Source organism: Molossus molossus, unplaced genomic scaffold, assembly GCF_014108415.1.
Source record: "Molossus molossus isolate mMolMol1 unplaced genomic scaffold, mMolMol1.p scaffold_m16_p_4, whole genome shotgun sequence".
NCBI classification, from domain to species: Eukaryota; Metazoa; Chordata; class Mammalia; order Chiroptera; family Molossidae; genus Molossus; species Molossus molossus.
The window spans coordinates 90,730,751-90,735,255 of NW_023425377.1; the positions used below are offsets into that span (position 1 = coordinate 90,730,751).

Here is a 4,505-nt window from a genome sequence, read left to right on the forward strand (position 1 = left end):
CCCCCCCCCCCAGCCACCCACTGGGAATATTTGGCAATATCCAAATACCTTTTGATTCTCACAATGGGGTAGCTGTACTGGATAGAAGCCAGGGATGATGCAAAAAATCCTACAATACACAGGCTAGCTCCCCAAAACAAAGGCGTAACTGTCTAAAGTGACCACGGATATTCATGGCAGTGGCAATGTCTATCCTTGGTGTGACGGTTTCTCTGGATTGGCCGTGGTGCACAGTGCTTATGAAGTATGGCTCACCGATGCCTCATTCCCCCAGCCGTCTCTTCTATGAGGCTGTGATGAGTGACATGACTGTGGGGTCTAAAGAACTTCGGAAACTCCTCAGGGGCGGGGGTGAGGGGAGGAATACCTTGACAAGAAGAGGCTGTCAAATGAAAAGAAAAGCAAATTCCATTTGCCTCTTGTCAGGAAAAAAAAAAAAAAAAGCTTAGAGATTTAGCAGCCATCAAAATTGTACGATTGTCACTATCACCGAGCAGGTCCCGAGCAAAGGAGCAGTCCAGGATACGCGTGTGACTCGCTGGGACCCTGAGCAGTTGCTGACAGGGAAGGTATCAAAACAAACTACACCCAGCAATTCAGAGAAGATTTCTGCCTCATCGGAAATAAGACCATTGCGTAAAAAATTCTTTCTGCAGAACATAACATGTAGAAATGTCCTTGATGACAAAAATATTTTCCTCGGGATTTCCCATTTTGGGTACTGTTTTCAGGTACAAACGGACTCAGGGAAATGGAAGTAACTCAAAGGACTTTCCGTGGATGCTGTACTTCAGAAACAAAATGTGGCAGCTACAACACCGGCAGTGTGGTGGGTGATTTGCTGCTTTCTAAACTGAAACTACACGAAAGCGGTATCTTCCCCAGCTCACATTTTTGTACAAAGGCCTGAGTTCTTGGGGGCTGCGGTTGCAAATGAAGAAAAGTGACATCCACTGGAGAAGCCACGTTTATTACCTCCTTAGGATTATGATCTAACCAGTGATGCTATAAGCACCATCCTCAAATCACAGCTCTAAATTCTGCTTTCCTTATAATGTGCTAATTTCAAAAAGAAGGCAAACATTTCTGGGCTAGTGGGTCAAAGGTCAATGTGGCACAGAAACACTACATAAATACTTGTGCCTGGCAACAAAAAAATAGGCACAGGTAAACAGCTGATTACCTATATATAGTATACAAAGAGTCTAGTCCGGACTATGCTCAGTCTAGAATATATAATTTACAGAAGGAACAACACTGCCTGGAAATCCTAACCAACATCACACAAGGTCATTTTTCAGACTTTAGAAATAGAAAAGAATAGAGGAAAATGAGTACACAGACCATACTGAAGATATAACTCTAAAATATGTAGTCTTTCCCCACACAAGAATAAGAAACAATCTAGTCTTCTACAAAGAGGGATTTTATTACTAAAATTCGTGTAAGTAAAAACATTCAGGAATGTTGCCTTTAAAAGTCAAATACTTTTGGAGCTTAAAGAATAATTCTAGAAAGGCAAAAATGTACAGAATGAGAAAGAAACATCATTGTGATGGCTAACTTTATCTGCCAACTTGGCTAGGCCATGGTACCCAGATGTTTTGTTAGGTACTAGTGTGGATGTTGCTGTACAGGTACTTTTTAGATAAAATTAACATTTAAATCAGTGGATTCCGAGTAAAGCAGATTACCCTTCACAATGTGGGTGAGCCTCATCTAATCAGTTGAAGTCCTTAAGAGAAAAAAAAACTGACTCCCCTCAAGGGAGAGAAAATTCTGCCTGAAGTTTGTCTTTGGACTTGAGCTAAAACATCAGCTTTACCCTGGGTCTCCAGTTCTGCCAACCTGCCTTGCTGATTTTGAACTTGGCAGCCTCCAAAATCACATGAGACACTTACTAAAATAAATCAATCTCTCATCTCTCTCTCCACACACACCTTATTGATTCTATTTCTCTTGAGAACCCTGACTAATACAGTAATGACCTCACTTTGAAATCATTAAAAGAAAAACAAAGAATACAACTCCATATAAATTAAGAATTTCAGAAGCATTTATGGATTCTTGGCTTGGTTCTTTTTCAATTCTGTTAGGTCATTTTTACTATTCCTTGTTCTCTGAAGATATTTTTGATCTTATCTATTATTTAAACACAGATGCCAAAAATTTCACTTTTTCTTTAATCATCAATTTCTAATAATGTAATTAATTTAAAGAATTTGTTTTTTGCCCAGCTCATGTGGCTCAGAGGTTGAGCACTGATCCATGCACCAAGAGGCTGCTGGTTCAATTCCCAGTCAGGGCATATGCCCACATTGTGGGCCTGATCCCCAGTGAGTGGCATGCAAGAGGAGACTGATCAATATTCTCTCTCATTGATGTTTCTATCTTTCTCACTCTCCCTTCCTCTCTAAAATCAATCAAGAAAAAAAAAATTGTTTTAAGAATTTGTGTCTTCTTTTTTTTTCTGCAGGTTCTCACATACAGTGTCCTTTATTACTTGTATGGTTAGCCCTTGTTTACAGTGGGCAATTTTCCATGAAAAATTGTTAGTGGGGATTCTTTGAAACAAGAATGTCTCCGGAGAGAATTTCTATAGCTTCTGGAGCAACCCAACTTTGAGCCCACTAAGAGTCAAAAGCTGACCTATGAGTTCCCAGAGCTGTGTGCTATAATGGGGCAGGATGGTCTTATGAAGGCCAACCATGTCTTCTTCCTGCCGTACTTGCTGCTGGGTCTTGCCACAGGGGTTACTCTTTGGGTTTGGGGGATCTTTGTGCCCTTCTTCCTCCATGCAGTGCTGCTCAGTGCAGTTCAGCCCCAATCCAGGCTGGCTGCAGCGTGATGTTGGTCTCCAACACCTCTATGTGAAACCAGCTTTTATTTCATTCTGTGATTGGTCACCAAAAGGGGGCCCTTGCCTGTTAAACCACATAAACTCCCAGCACCTTGCCACGCCCTGTTATTCTGCAAAGACCCAGACACCAACCACTCACTCACCGCTTCTTCTTTGCCTTGAGAAAGACCCTTTTTACAAAGCCTGGAAAATGGAAGAAAAAGTGCATGCCATGCAACCCCCAGAACATACATTTCTTCCTGACTTAGCCCCCTGCCTTGCTGCCTCTCTGCTTCCAGGGATATATTTTTTTATTTTTTATATTTTTATTTATTTTTTATCCTCACCTGAGGATATTTTTCCATTTTTTTGTACAGATAGAGTGGGAGGGAGAGAGAGAGAGAAACATCAACGCGAAGGGACACATCGAGTGGCTGCCACCCGCACAACCAACCAGGGCCGGGGACAAACTGCAACCGAAGTACGTGCCCTTAGTGGGAACCGAACCCGGGTCTCTCCAGACCGCAGGCCGCCGCTCTAACCGCTGAGCCAAACTGGCCAGGGCTATATTTTTTTATTTTGTTATCCGACAAAGAATTGGGTGGACTTGGACTGCATGGTCACCTTCCACAGTAGCATCTTCCTCACTTATGTAGCATTGTTGGGACTAAAAGCCTGCCTGGGCCTGGGCCCTTTCTTCATGGTCAGGTTCTTAGAAAGGAACTAGTTTGTGTGGGTGACACAGATGAGCCGTGTCCCATGCACACTGATCACAATGGGGACCTGTCACCTGTGAATTGGCCTCAAAATAATGATCACAATGTAGTTCTGTGAAACATGAATCAAAAAGCTAAAATTGAGCTTTTAAAATGTACTATTAATTAAAGTACCCTTATTAAGCTTTAATGTATCTTTTGTATGATATTTCACTTTTAATATTCCTCTTGCTTTTAGCCTCCTGTTTTTTTCTTTTTTTGAAATAAGAAATGTAATAAAAAATTAATAATATTAGATTAAAAGATAATCACAAAATAGAGTATTTTTAATATAAAAATCCATTGTAACCTCACTGCTATTAAAAAGCTGGGTATTTCTTTTATATTATACAGGTAGAAGACAGAAATTATGGCTTAATGTACATTGTAAACATATGTCTTGGTAGTTTTGAAAACTTGATCAATAATAATGCCAAAGTTGACAGTCATCAGAAAACTTGTTTCCCTAGTGCATCAGCCCTGGGTAGCCAAGAGACACCAGGCCTAACTATGAATCTAGTTTATAGATGGGTGTTGAAAGGCAAAGGGAGTTCTTAAAAATATTAAAAGAGTCTGATGGGATGTTATATAATACAGAGAAAGGTATGAATGATAGAAGTTCGTCAGCATGGTGGAATCCAGGAGAGACATCAGGATTATGAACCTGGTTTTATAGGTCAGACAGGGGAATAGGAGAGAAATTTTTACAAATATCCAAAGTCTGTAGTATAACCCAACTGGGAAGCAAGAATGATAGTAGGTTCCCAATTAGTTTCAGGATTCTGAGGAATATAAAAGCGTGAAAAAATGCTTGGGGTTTGGGCATTAAGAACTGGCATTAGAATCCAAGTGAAAGTCTGGGCACCTGATAAAAGAGACCACAGCAAAAACGAGCACACTTATGATCTGAG

At 40.7% G+C, this 4,505-nt stretch overlaps 1 pseudogene; it reads left to right on the forward strand.

Annotated features, from left to right (window-relative positions):
• Positions 1 to 257: 257 nt before the first annotated feature.
• Positions 258 to 3,673, forward strand: LOC118643954 (annotated as a pseudogene).
• Positions 3,674 to 4,505: the final 832 nt, after the last annotated feature.